The 15307-nt window shown below is 43.8% G+C and overlaps 1 protein-coding gene across 1 annotated transcript in view; it reads right to left on the bottom strand.

The window, feature by feature from the left end:
- MID1 (midline 1) overlaps nt 1-12310 on the bottom strand; it is a 276740-nt gene extending 264430 nt beyond the window's left edge. Inside the window, exon 1 of the mRNA XM_089673900.1 lies at nt 12039-12310. The gene's annotated coding sequence lies outside the window, so the exon portion shown is untranslated. The remainder of the gene's footprint in view (nt 1-12038) is intronic.
- Nucleotides 12311-15307: the final 2997 nt, after the last annotated feature.

Consider the following 15307-nt stretch of genomic DNA (forward strand, 5'->3'; position numbering starts at 1 on the left):
GGGCAGACTATTCACTGCACAGCAAGAGATGAACATACATCCCTTTAGCATTTTTGTTTTAGGCTCCATGCACACAGGGCGTTTTAATAACTCTGGTAACGTTAGCTGAGTAAAGTCACCTTAAAAACGTGCGTTTTTCAGATTTTTTTACCGTTTTTTGCATTAGCGTTCAGTGGCGGTTTGCCGCATTTAGCAGAGTTTTCCCGCGTTTGTTTTGTGGCATTTTAAAAAAAATGTTTCTTTGGTCAAAAAAAGTCCACAAACGATGGTTTGCTGAGTTTTACCGTGTTTTTCAAGCTAAAAAACTCATCTAGAAACCCACTAGTCCTGGGTTTTTATCCAGCCAAAAAACAGTCTTTACAGTCTATGTGTGCATGGACACATTGGGGAGTTTACTGGCTGTAGAAAAAAAAAACGTCAAAAACAGCAGTTGTAAAAACGTCCAGTGCGCATGAGGACTTAATGCAGAGAACCACAACGTACAGCACTGCAGTGTAGGTACAATGCCACCAGCTGTAGGTGAACATTGGGAAGCCCATCTAAAAGGAAACCGCTCATGAAGGAAATATGGAGGCAAATCTAGATGAGATCTGCTTCTGAACATCAAGGATTGAAAATGTCTGATGAAGGGGTCCTGCGAGACTCCGAAACGTTGCCTTGCTGTAACTATGTGATCGTTCATTAAAACTTTTGGACCTATATTGGTGATCCTCGGTGTGCTGCTGACATTCTTCCTTGCGGATTCTGTTCAGTTCCAGCCGATGGTCGCTGCAGCACCCACTTATACACACAGCCATTTTTAACGCAAGAACATGTGCGTTTGGATTGTACACCTGCTTCTGAACATGTCTGGCTGTCATGCCAACTCTCCCGCCTCTATGTATTGAATCACTGGTTTGGCCCATTTAGCAAAAGAATATCTCGTTTTTTACCAATGTGTCCAATCTATATACTTGCCCTAGGTCAGTTTGCTTCTGTTGATGGCTCACAGGTCTGAAAAGCCCTCATATCTATGGGCTAATGTCCATCAGCAAACTGAACCTCATGCTAATCTCATACTGCTAAGACTTTAATCCATGGTCACCTTATTTTCAGAATTAAAACACTGGTTAAATAACTTAATCTACCCATAGACAGATCAAAATTCGGCCAGTTTAGCAGGGACCGGACAAATTTCGATTCATCTATGGACCTTCCTGATTGACAGAAGAAGTTCAACAGGCCTGCTGGAACATTTTTCCCCAATCAGCTGGTGTCAGCTGCTGATCAGTGGAGGAGTCCCACCGTCAGATAATAGAGGGAAGAATTCTTCCATCCACCTTGCTTGTGTGGATAGAGGAATCTCTTAATTTTTTTTTCTTTTATCAGCCCTCTGGCTGATCGGGAAAAAAAAAAAAACCCATCAGATCCTCTTCAATGAAGTTGCTGTCTTTCCCCAATATTTTCAAATTGTTCTTTCAATTAACTGTATTGAAGTTGTCAATTTATTTCACAGTTTCAGCTTCACAACTGACCCAATTTTGGTGGTCATTTGAACTTGAGCTTATGCAGGCCAGACGGGTCGTTTATCGGCCGAATTTTCGTCAGCACGAAGAATCGGCCGATGATCACGCCATTAGCGGCCCGTTTTTCACAGATCTTCTCATTTATTTTTATCGGTCATGCTGGAAAATTGGTGGCAGCATCGGCAACAGGACCGACCGATTTTTCATTTATCGGCCGATAAACAGCCGGTCTATGGCCTGCCTTAGTTTTCTTAGTTTCAGGGAACTACTTTTGATCATATGTGTAAGTCCTCATGCACACTGGACGTTTTTACAGCGGCTGTTTTTGGCTTTTGACGGTTTTTTCTACAGCCAGTAAACTCCCCAGCATGTTATCCTATGTGTCCATGCACACAGACTGTAATCAACATTTTTTAGCAGGAACGTTTTTTGGCTGGAAATTTTTTTTTTGGGGGGGGGGCCCAAAAGAAAAAAGCAAAAAAACTCCACGAAACGCTAATACAAAAACGCTAAACACTCACGTGATTTTATACAGCTAACTTTACCAGCGTTATCAAAATGTCTTGTGTGCATGGAGCCTGAATTTCACTGGATGGAGAGTCATTGAAATTACCAGGTGTATATACTGTATGTCCAGCCTGAGGATGTCTATAGGCCTAATTCAGTAGTAAAACAGTCAGATAGGGATATGTTTTTATGACTGTTGGCCTTTCCCAACCACAGTAAACATCTCCCGCCAAGCTCACTCCAAGAAAGAGTTGATTCTTTTTAGCCGATTCTATCCCCCTGGCCCCAGGATGTCTGCCAAGTGTCTTTATTCCCCTCTCCAAGCCCTCTCAATGGGTTAAAAAAAAAAAAAAAAAAAAAAAAAAAAGACAGTCCATGTAGATGGGGGAATCACTCCCACTGAGTATTGTATTCTGACAGCAGGGAGCCTTGGCCAGTGGAACAGATTGTGTGGGAAGAACCTGACAGGCTGGTTATACAGAAGTTGATTGGCAGATCGACTTCTATACAACCAACCTACCCATACATAGATCAAAATTTGGTCAGTCCACTCGGAACCAGCCGAATATCAATCCATGTATGGCTGCCTTAAGTTCCCCATCTAGGTTCCACACTGCTGTTTCTGGGTGGGGGACTAGTGATCTAGCACTGTGATGCCCCCCTGAGACAACTGGTCCCCTCCAATGATGTCTGCCTTTTCTTCCATCCTGAGAGGACCCTGTTGGAGCCCATCCAATAGGAACTGTCCATGTCAGGCAGTCACTAACGAGGACTTTTGAAGAAGGATGCAAACCAGGAAGTCAACAAAAGAGGCGAAAACTTGGGGCCAGAGTGTCATGTGACCATGGCTACAGGCAAGTAAAAAGGGCTTTTAGATGGGTTTGTTTTTATAATATAGCACTTAGAGTGGGGGAGTGTTCGGGTGGGGTCTTGTGGGGAGAATTTTATCCTGGAGCGGGGCATGGGGAAAAAAAAAAAAAAACAAACATTTTCGACTTGCCCATGCAGGGAAAAGAGCATCATCCCTGACCTCATTAGATGTACCTTGCCTATGCTACGTGACTGCTCCATCCTCCTCTGCAGCTGGTGCAAATACTTTCCACCCTGATCCCTTGCGGCAGTGCCCAGGCCTAGTAGCTAATCACTGGGCCCAAGCATTATCATATGATCTAGAGCAGTGTTTATCAACCTTTTTTCAATCAAGGCACCCTTTAAAATCATAGACAGTCCCAAGGTACCCTTTAAAATTATGGACAGTCCCAAGGCACCCCATTCTAAAATGTGAAAAGCAATTCTAATAGTTTTATATACCACAGCAACATCCACACATGTAGGACACCCAACATTAGAGGTGAATTATTCTTCCAAAGCAAATACACTTTTGCACACTGATACTGACTAGTATTCCAATGTTTCTCTTCTCCCCAGTTTTTATTTATCACTGAGCTAATGTAACTCCAGCACTGATAGAAAGGGACCGTGGAGGGTCACACTAGGATGCTGTGCAGGCAACCGACATCCTCTTTATCAACTGATGATGTCATTGGTTGTCAGGACACCAGCGGATAGAAGGTTGTAATGGTGCACAATGAAAACAAAACCCATGGCTTTGTGTAACTAAAAGGCAGGCTTGTTCCACCCCCTGGCTGGTACACAAGTTTTGGCCAATATTTAGACATTTTGCCAAGGCACCCTTGAAGAAACCTCAAGGCACCCCAGGGTGCCTGGGCACCCTGGTTGAGAAAGGCTGATCTAGAGAAGTGACATTAGCATTATATCCCCCCATCCTGATCAACAACACCGCTAATTTCAGTGTTGGAAGCAGAGGAGGAAAGGACTGGCAAGGGCACAGAGGTAACTTGAGGATATTGGGTGAGGAACAGGGGTCCTTTGCAGAAACAGACACTTTTCCCTGCATGAGCAGATGACAGTGTTACACAAGGTCTTTATTTCCTGGAAAACCAATGCTGTGCTGTCCCCTACATCTATTACAGACATCTTAGACTTCCCAGATTAGGTGATGCATTGTGATGACACGACATATTGTTTTGCATTGTATTGGTATTGTTCTGTCACATGTTCTGTCCCCCTTTGTAATGTACAGCGCTGAGCGAACTATTGACGCTTTCTAAATAAATACTGTATAATAATAATAATAATAATAATAATGGCGAACAAGAACATAAGCACACTGTTTCCAGAACGAGAAATATTCTGTAAATAAATCAGTCTCTGATATAAATATATAAATCCTCTTGTTGCAATATTATACATTTTGAATTATGAGCTGTGAAAAGAAATCTTTCATGGAAACTGTCAGTAACACAGCGCACAGAGCGCATATACTAGTATACTGTATATATGTACTTCCAGCTCACTGTGTGATCCAAACTTCAAGTCTGACCTCTACAGGCTAGTCATTGCAATCAATGTATGGCATGTGCACTAGACCAAACACCACCATCATCTCACACTGCTATCTCACAATCGAATTGTTGTGGTTGGGTAAACACTGAGAGATTAAGGTCACCTTAAACAAGGATGGACTCATCTCACCTCACGGAAATAGTGTCTACAAGAACACATCTCTCTACCTTCACCACCCATAACTGACACAGTGCCATGCAGGCCCCACTCAAACTCTACGAAGATTATACAGATTTATCACTTAGGTGAGGACTGTAATCCCAAACTCCATAAACGAAGGTCATTTCAATCTTGATAACATGTCTATATTTTGTACAAACTTGTTACACACTAAAAAGGTTAATAATACTAGCACAGATGAGTCAGTTTGTTAAATAGGATGGAATTCCTAAACCCTAAAACAATAAATGTTAGCGGCACAAAAAAAAAAAAAGTGTGTTTATACCACAATAATCTGATGTTTCACGTAGAACGTACAACTCAATGTACAGAATGGAGTGGTGTATACATGTACAACACAATGTACACAGTGGAGTTATGTGGAGGATAAATAATACAGCACAATGTGCAGAGTGCAGTGCTGTCGAGGATAAGTGTAAGGCATAAAGAACAATGCACAGAGCGGACTGGTGTTAAGTATATAAAATATAGCACAATCTGCAGAGTGGTGTGCTATAAAGTATATAACATACAGCACAATATACACAGTGGAGTGCTGTGGAGTATATGACAAAGAACTATGCACAGATTGAAGTGGTGTGGAGTATATGACATATTGTAAAATGTACAGAGTGGAGTGGTGTGGTGTGAAGTATATAACATATAGCACAATCTACAGAGCGGAGTGCTGTGGAGGATAAGTGTAAGGCATAAAGAACAATGCACACAGCGGAGTGGTGTGAAGTATATAAAATATAGCACAATCTGCAGTGGAGTGCTATAAAGTATATAACATACAGCACAATATACACAGTGGAGTGCTGTGGAGTATATGACATAAAGAACAATGCACAGAGTGGTGTGGTGTGACATACAGAACATATAGCAAAATCTACAGAGTGGAGTGCTGTGGATGATAAGTATATTGCATAAAGAACAATGCACAGAGTGGAGTGGTGTGGAGTATATGACATATTGTACAATGTACAGAGTGGTGTGGTATGAAGTATAGAACATATAGCATAATCTACAGAGTGGAGTGCTGTGGACAATAAATATATGGCATAAAGAACAATGCAGAGTAGAGTGGTGTGAAGTATATAAAAAACACAGCACAATCTACAGAGTGGAGTGATGTGGAGTCTATATAACATACAGCACAATGTACAGAGTGGAGTCTATATAAAAAACATACATCATGATATACAGACTGGAGTGGTATACAGTATATAACATACAGCACAGTCCAGAAAGCTGTTGAATATAGAACATGCAACACACAGTGTACAAAATAGGAGTGGGGTACAGAATGTTCAGCAAATGAACAAATTGGATTGGTATGGAGTACAGAATGTCTTACACAGTATACAGGGTGGAGTACTATAGAATATGTTGTGTACAAAACAAATCAAATAATCGATTACTGTGGAATATGTTAAAAAAAAAAAAAGCACAGCATACAGAGAGGAATTGTATATCATAAGCCTTCTAGCAACACTGTGATTCCACATGCTCAGTGACATCATTAATTGACATCACAGCTTGATAATCAGTGACAGTGTTAACACTGGTCAAAGCAATCAAACCATCTTGAATGGCCATGCCAATGAAGCTTTTAAAAGGTCTTTTTCAACAGTTGGTTAAAAAGCCTAAAACATTGATTGGGTGGGGGGCTTGTTGGGCCCAAGAAAAAAATAGACCTCCTCACAACTGGAACCATGCAACCCCCTGTTCTCTGTACTTTATTATACTCTTCTCTCTTCACGTTCTCCTGAATCTCCGGGCCCCCAGAGGTTCAGAGCCTCCTCCAGCAGTTCTGATCATTTCGGGAGTTCGGCCTCCAGCTCGGCCGCCATGTCTATGAGAACATATCTGAACCTAATGGGCCTCCACATATCGGAAGTTGTACAGTCAGAGGATTGATTGTAACCCCCAGTAAACCACTGTTACAATTTTAGCAAACAGTACACTTTAACGAACAGCACTATTTTTGTAAATAATTCAGGAAAAAATTAATGTATATGTGATTTCGACACCTGAAAAGACTTCCAAAGCTAGATGATATTGACAGAACAAGCTCTTCCTATAGGCTCCTACATCAACCTTGCTCAACCAGGGTTCCTCCAGAAGTGGCTAGGGGATCCTTGAGTAATAAGCAATGTCTCCCTCTCAGATAAGATACCCCTGACCCCAATAATCTTTTTAGGTATCTGCTAGGGAGAAGGGGGAGGGATTTTTTTACCACAAAAATGTAAGGCGCATTCTTCCCACTGATCTTCAGGCCAATAATTAGTGAGCAGTAGATATAGCAATTATCAGGATTCCTTGAGCCTGGAAATTTATTTCAATGGTTCCTCTGTGTTCCTCCATGTGGGTATGCCCACTGCAAGGGTGGATTTTTAAAATTCCCTGAGTTGGGCTTTAACCTTTTTAACATGAAGGAACCATTAATATACACTCACTGGCCACTTTATTAGGTACACCTTGCTAGTGCCTAAAAAATATCCCCCACACCATTGCACAATCACCACACCAGCTTGAACCATTGATACAAGGCAGGATGGATCCATGTTTACACCAAATTCTGACCCTACCATCTGAATGTTGCAGCTGAAATCAAGATTCATCAGACCAGGCAACGTTTTTAATTGTAGCCTCTGTTTCAAGATTCAACGTGTTGTGTGTTGAGAGATGGTATTCTGCATACCTTAGTTGTAACGAGCGTTTGAGTTACTGTTGCCTTTCTATCATCTTGAACCAGTCTGCCCATTCTCCTCTGACATCAGCAAGGCATTTTTGTCCACACAACTTCCACTCACTGGATATTTTCTCTTTTTCAGACCATTCTCTGTAAACCCTAGAGATGGTTGTGTGTGAAAATCCCAGTAGATCGGCAGTTTTTGAAACACTCAGACCAGCCCGTATGGCACCAACAACCATGTCACATTCAAAGTCATTTAAATCCCTTTTCTTCCCCATTCTGATACTTGGTTTGAACTTCAGAAAGCAGTCTTCACCCCATCTAGATGCCTAAATGCATTGAGTTGCTGCCATGTGATTGGCTGATTAGCAATTTGTGTTACCAAGCAACTGAACACGTGAACCAAATAAAGTGTCTGGTGAGTGTAAATGCTGGTTATGTCTACCGCCTCCAGTCACACTCCAGCCAGGGTAATGCCCATCTACTGTACATAATGATGCTGGTGTTCCTCCCACAAACCAGAGATTCTGACAGAGGGGTAGAGCGCAGGAGGTGGTGTGTAGGTAAGTACCTCATCCTGTGCTTTAACAAGCATTTAACCCTTGCAGTGGGGAGGGGGGACCCTAGACGGTTGGACCTTCAATCAACGTCTGTAGTCAATGGTCGTACCTTCGATCGATATCTGTGGTCAATGGTCGCACCACCAGGAGGTGGTGTGTAAGGCAAGTACCTCATCCTGTGCTTTAACAAGCACTTAACCCTTGCAGTGGGGAGGGGGGACCCTGCAATGTTGGACCTTCAATCAACGTCTGTAGTCAATGGTCCTACCTTTGATTGATATCTGTGGTCAATGGTCGCACCACCAGGAGGTGGTGTGTAAGGTAAGTACCTCATCCTGTGCTTTAACAAGCATTTAACCCTTGCAGTGTGGAGGGGGGACCCTGCAATGTTGGACCTTCAATCAACGTCTGTAGTCAATGATCCAACCTTTGACTGATATCTGTGGTCAATGGTCGCACCACCAGGAGGTGGTGTGTAAGGCAAGTACCTCATCCTGTGCTTTAACAAGCATTTAACCATTGCAGTGGGGTGGAGGGGACCCTAAAAGGTTGGACCTTCAATCAACGTCTGTAGTCAATGGTTGTACCTAAGATCAGTATCTGTGGTCACTGGTCGCACCACCAGGAGGTCGTGTGTAAGGTAAGTACTTTAACAAGCACTTAACCCTTGCAGTGGAGAGGGGGACCCTACAAGGTTGGACTTGGGCTTTAAGAAAACCTGGCCTACCTTGTCAGCTGTCAACTGCAAATCAGCACTGTAAACAGTCTAACGTGCCTCACTGACTTGGGCTCCATCTCACCAAGGCCCTGCATAGTTTATGAAATATGCCTTCATGGAAGAAGCTTTTAATCCATAATTGAAAGTATGCTAAACAAATGGCAGCTTCAAAGGCAGCAAATCTGAACAGAATTACAGCAGGCAAAGAAGAATCCGGTCAAATATTTCTCTCTCTCCGCCTGAAGAGAGCAAACCCTTTGCGGTTTTTAATTCCACATTACATTCTTGCAGAAAAAAAAAAAAAGTATGATTATCACTCGCAACTTTGCTGACAACAGATCAAATCGGTGCAATATGTCAAGCGAAGGTTTAGCGCCCCTGCTCGGGAAAGTTTTTTTTTTTTTCGCTGTCAAATGGACTGATGCAGAAAAAGCAAAGCGATCGCTGCCAACTCTCCTTCAAATGTGCCGTTTACTGGCCTCTAAATGCTCTTCATAACCACAAATATGTTCACAAACTGGCCATTGTCCACTGGCCATATCTATTCTGTTCCCACAAACCTACAGCAGAGGTTCCCATAGTTACCCCGCTCGCCTATTTACCACCTAAGCGATCAAAGCCAGGCACACAATGAGCCCTGCCAAGCTTCCTACGGGGTAAATGCCCGGCCACTAATTAACTAATATACTTGTGCCTATGGGAGCCTCCGATGGACTTCCTTCTGTAACAGACGTCCCTGTCACCGGGAAGGACTCTGCAAGGGGCGGCTGATAAAGTCTGCTAGAAAGCTCAGACATCGTTTAATAAACATCGCACAAGGAATGGAAAACAATGACAGCTCATTAGAAACACTGAGGACTACAGCCTTTTCTAGGAGGGTCTATGAGCTTTGTCTCTGTCTATGGGCATAGGATCGGTCAAGAACTCTTAGACGCCATCACTTTATTATGGTGGCCATGCTTGCGCCGATACGATCGCTCAATCGATTTAAACACAACTTGCAAAAACAAAAAACAGCAGCAAAATGTATGAGAAGGATTCAAGCTCCACCTGACTACCATTTGACACCCTCCTAGAAAGTGGGCACACAAATGTCCATGAGACAGAGAGAGCTATACTGTATATAAATGTAAATATATAACACTGTATCACAAAAATACATCAATTGAGAGCTGCATTAGACTCTCCATTAGAGAGCTTCTCCATTGCTTTCCACTCTCCCATCAATTGATCGCAGTGAGATACTGATGGTCGATTTGAAACTCATCTCTGTGTATATGTGTGTGATCTGGCAGAAAATCTGTTGACATTTAAAATAAAAAGCACTTCTTTGGTTTAGTTTCTGTGTATTGGGCAGCCCTAATGCAACATATTCATCAACTGTGCCTTCGATCGATATCTACGGTCAGTGGTCGCGCCTTCGATCGATATCTACGGTCAGTGGTCGCGCCTTCGATCGATATCTACGGTCGCGCCTTCGATCGATATCTGCGGTCAGTGGTCGCGCCTTCGATCGATATCTGCGGTCAATGATCACAACTTCGATAGATATCTGGTCACTGATCGCACCTTAGATCAATATCGGTGGTCACTGATCGCACCTTCAAACAATATCGGTGGTCACTGATCGCACCTTCAAACAATATCGGTGGTCACTGATCGCACCTTCAAACAATATCGGTGGTCACTGATCGCACCTTCAAACAATATCGGTGGTCACTGATCGCACCTTCAAACAATATCGGTGGTCACTGATCGCACCTTCAAACAGAATCGGTGGTCACTGATCGCACCTTCAAACAGAATCGGTGGTCACTGATCGCACCTTCAAACAGAATCGGTGGTCACTGATCGCACCTTCAAACAGAATCGGTGGTCACTGATCGCACCTTCAAACAGAATCGGTGGTCACTGATCGCACCTTCAAACAGAATCGGTGGTCACTGATCGCACCTTCAAACAGAATCGGTGGTCACTGATCGCACCTTCAAACAGAATCGGTGGTCACTGATCGCACCTTCAAACAGAATCGGTGGTCACTGATCGCACCTTCAATCAATATCGGTGGTCACTGATCGCACCTTCAATCAATATCGGTGGTCACTGATCGCACCTTCAATCAATATCGGTGGTCACTGAACGCACCTTCAATCAATATCGGTGGTCACTGAACGCACCTTCAATCAATATCGGTGGTCACTGAACGCACCTTCAATCAATATCGGTGGTCACTGAACGCACCTTCAATCAATATCGGTGGTCACTGAACGCACCTTCAATCAATATCGGTGGTCACTGAACGCACCTTCAATCAATATCGGTGGTCACTGAACGCACCTTCAATCAATATCGATGGTCACTGAACACACCTTCAATCAATATCGGTGGTCACTGATCACAACTTCAATCAATATCGGTGGTTACTTATCGCACCTTCGAACAATGTCTGTAGTCACTGAGCGCACCTTCGATCAATATCTGTGGTCACTGATCACACCTTCGATCGATATCTGTAGTCAATGATTGCACCTCGATCGATACCTGTAGTCAATGATTGCACCTTCGATCGATACCTGTAGTCAATGATTGCACCTTTGATCGATATCTGTAGTCAATGATTGCACCTTCGATCGATATCTGTAGCCAATGGCAAATGGTCTATAGGTGGCCACATGCCAACTGATTTATTTTCCAATAGGAATAATCAACCTATAGTCAACAACCCATCCGCATGACACACACGGGGAAGTGGATTCTGATTGACGGCTGGAAGATACAGTCAATCGAACACATCGCTATTTTCACCATGCAATCTAATAATCTGAACGATCAGATGATGAAAAATCATGATTACAGCAGATCAGTGCTGCCAATGGTCAACAACTTTCCACACTGGACGGTCGGTCTAAAGGCTGAACGTGTTTTAAAGTGCAGCACAAACCGAATGTATTGGTTCACACCATTACAGTCCATTGAAAAAAAAAAAAAAAAAAAAAATTAAAAAATAAAAAGTACAGCGCGCTGCATTTTTTCACATGTGCATGTAAAAAATTCAATAATGCCAAAAAACGCACCGCGACAGCTTTAAAAACGCACTGCAAATGCATATAAACGTGCAACCAAAAAGGCGCCCTAAATCGGAAGGGAACTATTGGTTTTGATTGATGGGCACATCGATCGATGAGATAATAAAATCGAAACATATATGACCGCCTTTCCATTGCAGAGCAGCGACAAGACTTCGCATTCGTTCACAGATCAACGTTCATTCCGCCCCAAGATTCATTTGCATAATCTCAGTTCAGCAGTACATAAAGAAGGAGACAATGAGCCCCTATCCCCTTCAGCGATCTCATTCAAATCGGCACAAAGCAAGTCGCTGATCAATAAAAGTTGTCCCGATCTGTCCCCTAGAGAGGGCTGACTATGTCATAGAGAGGAGAGCAGCACATGTCCCTTACCTGAGTCATGGCTAGAATCCCATAATCCATCCAATGCAGACAATACAGGGATCTTCTCTTCCCTGGGAGGAAGGTGACAGTGGATCACTCAAGGATGGATCACTCAGGATCAGCTCATCCCCTTAAAGCAATGTTCCCCCCCACTTGCAGACTTTCCTGCTGGGACAGTAGAAGTTCAGTAGAATCCTGTCCCCCCTCGTCTCAGCCTATGAGAAGTGAGAAGGAGCTGGGAGAGGCAGCTGAACGCCTCCACTTCATTTCAAAGCTGTGCGGAGTCACCCTGCGAGTCCCGGCCAGCGGGCGGCTCGGCCAATCTGCGGCGGGTGGGCGTGGCTGCTGCTGCCGAGAGGCGGATTGGACGGATTAACCAGATGGGTGCTGGCAGCTCTGAGCTCTTATCTGAGGCTTCAGCCGGGCTGGGTGACGTCATCGCGCAGAGACTACACAGAGGAGTCCGCAATCACAGCGTTCCTAGTGTTTCCAATGGCAGCGACATTCCCCTTATCAGGAGGAGGGATTTACAGACCAGGCTCTGGATTGATCTCCATCTCCGCTTATCTCACAAAGCACTTCAACACAAGAGCCGCCTGGGTTTACTCAGAGAGTGTCCCTGCTGATTGGATGGCTGCAAGACAGATATTCTGGAAAGACATAATCTGGAAAAACAGAAATATTCTGGGGAGTGAGAGATATTCTGGGGAGACAGAGATATTCTGGGGAGTGAGAGATATTCTGGGGAGACAGAGATATTCTGGGGAGACAGAGATATTCTGGGGAGTGAGAGATATTCTGGGGAGACAGAGATATTCTGGGGAGAGATATTCTGGGGGGGTGAGAGATATTCTGGGGAGACAGAAATTTTCTGGGGAGACAAAGATATTCTGGAGAGTTCAATACAGCTACAATGCTACTTTCCGGCCAGTGCTTCACCGGTCACAACACTGCGATTTCAGGTGCGATTTGTGAATTGAAATCGCATCTAATGAATGTCAATGTCTTAACCTGTGTGATTTGCTGAAGCACAATTTCTAAAATAGCTCTCGCTTTACTTTTTCTGCAGTTTTGTTGCGATTTCACATAAAAAGAATGGAAATCGCACTACAAATTGCAAAAAATCATTGAAAATCTTCACAAGTCGCAGTAAAGTCTACAGAAATCAAGCTGAAATTGCACACACATTGCGAGGTTTTAAATCTCAGCAGTGTGAGTCACCGGTCACACCGCTGCGATTTCAGGTGCAAATTGAAATCGCATCTAGTGAATGTGAATGGCAGTGTCTTAATATGCAATTTGCTGCAGCGTGATTTCTAAAGTAGTTCTTGCATTACTTTTTCTGCAGTTTTGTTGCAATTTCACATCCATAGAATATAATTTTAAATCGCATCTAGTGTGAACCAAGCCTTAGTCACCGCTCACACCGCTGTGATTTAGAACTGCGTGATGTGTGAGCAATTTCAGGTGCGACTTCTGAAGACTTCATTGCTACTTGTGAAGATTTTCAACGATTTCTTGCAATTTGCAGTGCAATTTATTATATTCTATGTATGTGAAATCGCAACAAAACTGCAGAAAAAGTAATGCAAGAACTACTTTAGAAATCACGCTGCAGCAAATTGCATATTAAGACACTGACATTCACATTCATTAGATGCGATTTCAGGTGTGATTTCAATTCGCAAATCGCACCTGAAATCGCAAGGGTGTGACCGGTGACTAATATCTCATACGTGAGCAGCAGCTATGGAAGCTGACAATCAGTGTAGAAGTTGGCGCTACTACAGTGTTTGCCGCTAAGCACTTCCACTATTTACAACAAGCTTTGTGTTGTCCAGTCAGAGAACAGCTTGTATTCAATGACAAAAATACAAGACCTTCTGTGAATGACGGCAGTGCTGAGCAAGCAACCCTGTGCGGTCAATGTGCAGCAGAGGACCTGGAAGATTGCAGTCATCATTACAGTGATTGCCAGCTTCTAGAGCAGCTCATCAGATATGAGATATGCATGCCTACATTGATCCAAGCCTAGTCAGAGTGTTACAGGAAGTGGAAAATCAACATATTTACTGGCAGGATCAACAAGTAAAGAAAGTATGTTATAGGGGGGACTCAGACAAATGAAAACTGCTGTCAGGCCATGTCAAACTAGCAACTTTGTAACAGGTATTTTAAAGCTACAATTCTTTCTGGCTGTTTTCTTTGGTGATTTGTTGCTGCTGCTGCTACAAATTGCTAGTGTGTCCAGGCGATCAACCTCATCGCCACTTACACCTGTACTCTATACCGACATAATTCTCCCCTGCACTCTGTAGGCTCAAGTTTTCTACCCTTCCTTATGACCAGTTTTGCCACACTGACTATTCACTGCACTCTTCTCCTCTGGGTGGCCAAGGGTGCCTCCAAATTCCTCTGGGGAAAAAAATAGCCCTGTGTCACTTGTGGCTGCATCTCAAAGGAGATCATTTAATGCTGGCAGTGTACGTGCTTGCTGCTATCTGGATAGGTACAAACTAGTGGTGCACCGAAATGAAAATTCTGGTGCCGAAACCAAAAATTCAGGATGCGCTTTGATCAAAGTCAGGATCAAACAGCGTTTTTACACAATTATTATTTTATTATTATTCTACAGTATTTATAAAGCGCCAATGGTTCACTCAGCGCTGTACATTACAAAGGGGGACAGAACATGTGACAGAACAATACCAATACAATGCAAAACATGAGGGGATCGAGGGCCCTGCTCTTTCGAGCTTACAATCTAGGAGGGAGAGGATAGTGGAACAGGAGGAGATAGCTGTGGGGGATGGAGTGGTAGGAAGAGTGGAGGAGGTCGGCAAGTTAGCAGGGGGTAGGGTAGGCTTCCCTGAAGAGATGGGTTTTCAGGGTGCGCCTAAAGAAGAGGAGAGTAAGTGATAATCTGATGGGTTGGGGCAGGGAGTTCCAGAGGATGGGTGACACCCTGGAGAAGTCCTGGAGGCGGGCATGGGAGGAGGAGACCAGGGAACTAGAGAGAAGGAGGTCTTGTGAGGAGCGGAGTGTGCGTGCTGGGCGGTACTTGGATATTAGGTCAGTGATGTAGTTCGGGGCAGTATGGTGGACAGCTTTGTACGTCAGTATTAGGATTTTGAATTTGATCCGTTGCGCAATCGGAAGCCAGTGGAGGGAGTGGCAGAGGGGGGTGGCGGAAATGGAGCGGTTGGAAAGGTGAATGAATCTGGCAGCCGTATACAGGATCGACTGAAGCGGGGATAGCCAGCGGCGAGGCAGGCCAG

Source organism: Staurois parvus, unplaced genomic scaffold (assembly GCF_062004578.1).
Source record: "Staurois parvus isolate SC_StPar_1 unplaced genomic scaffold, SC_StPar_1.0 ptg000145l, whole genome shotgun sequence".
NCBI lineage: Eukaryota > Metazoa > Chordata > Amphibia > Anura > Ranidae > Staurois > Staurois parvus.